Raw genomic sequence first — 1,928 nt, forward strand, 5'->3', positions numbered from 1 at the left:
ACTGTCGCAGACTACCTCGGACTGTACACTGTCGCAGACTACCTCGGACTGTACACTGTCGCAGACTACCTCGGACTGTACACTGTCGCAGACTACCTCGGACTGTACACTGTCGCAGACTACCTCGGACTGTACACTGTCGCAGACTACCTCGGACTGTACACTGTCGCAGACTACCTCGGACTGTACTGACGGCAGACTACCTCGGACTGTACACTGTCGCAGACTACCTCGGACTGTACACTGTCGCAGACTACCTCGGACTGTACACTGTCGCAGACTACCTCGGACTGTACACTGTCGCAGACTACCTCGGACTGTACACTGTCGCAGACTACCTCGGACTGTACACTGTCGCAGACTACCTCGGACTGTACACTGTCGCAGACTACCTCGGACTGTACACTGTCGCAGACTACCTCGGACTGTACACTGTCGCAGACTACCTCGGACTGTACACTGTCGCAGACTACCTCGGACTGTACACTGTCGCAGACTACCTCGGACTGTACACTGTCGCAGACTACCTCGGACTGTACACTGTCGCAGACTACCTCGGACTGTACACTGTCGCAGACTACCTCGGACTGTACACTGTCGCAGACTACCTCGGACTGTACACTGCGCAGACTACCTCGGACTGTACACTGGCAGACTACCTCGCTGACACTGGCGCAGACTACCTCGGACTGTACACTGACGCAGACTACCTCGGACTGTACACTGTCGCAGACTACCTCGGACTGTACACTGGCAGACTACCTCGGACTGTACACTGTCGCAGACTACCTCGCTGACACTGGCGCAGACTACCTCGGACTGTACACTGCGCAGACTACCTCGGACTGTACACTGGCGCAGACTACCTCGGACTGTACACTGTCGCAGACTACCTCGGACTGTACACTGTCGCAGACTACCTCGGACTGTACACTGTCGCAGACTACCTCGGACTGTACACTGCGCAGACTACCTCGGACTGTACACTGTCGCAGACTACCTCGGACTGTACACTGTCGCAGACTACCTCGGACTGTACACTGTCGCAGACTACCTCGGACTGTACACTGCGCAGACTACCTCGGACTGTACACTGTCGCAGACTACCTCGGACTGTACACTGTCGCAGACTACCTCGGACTGTACACTGTCGCAGACTACCTCGGACTGTACACTGTCGCAGACTACCTCGGACTGTACACTGTCGCAGACTACCTCGGACTGTACACTGTCGCAGACTACCTCGGACTGTACACTGTCGCAGACTACCTCGGACTGTACACTGCGCAGACTACCTCGGACTGTACACTGTCGCAGACTACCTCGGACTGTACACTGGCGCAGACTACCTCGGACTGTACACTGCAGACTACCTCGGACTGTACACTGGCAGACTACCTCGGACTGTACACTGGCGCAGACTACCTCGGACTGTACACTGTCGCAGACTACCTCGGACTGTACACTGTCGCAGACTACCTCGGACTGTACACTGGCAGACTACCTCGGACTGTACACTGTCGCAGACTACCTCGGACTGTACACTGGCGCAGACTACCTCGGACTGTACACTGCGCAGACTACCTCGCTGTACACTGGCGCAGACTACCTCGGACTGTACACTGTCGCAGACTACCTCGGACTGTACACTGTCGCAGACTACCTCGGACTGTACACTGTCGCAGACTACCTCGGACTGTACACTGGCGCAGACTACCTCGGACTGTACACTGTCGCAGACTACCTCGGACTGTACACTGGCGCAGACTACCTCGGACTGTACACTGTCGCAGACTACCTCGGACTGTACACTGTCGCAGACTACCTCGGACTGTACACTGTCGCAGACTACCTCGGACTGTACACTGTCGCAGACTACCTCGGACTGTACACTGTCGCAGACTACCTCGGACTGTACACTGTCGCAG

This window comes from Procambarus clarkii, unplaced genomic scaffold, assembly GCF_040958095.1.
Source record: "Procambarus clarkii isolate CNS0578487 unplaced genomic scaffold, FALCON_Pclarkii_2.0 HiC_scaffold_1517, whole genome shotgun sequence".
Classification (NCBI taxonomy): Eukaryota; Metazoa; Arthropoda; class Malacostraca; order Decapoda; family Cambaridae; genus Procambarus; species Procambarus clarkii.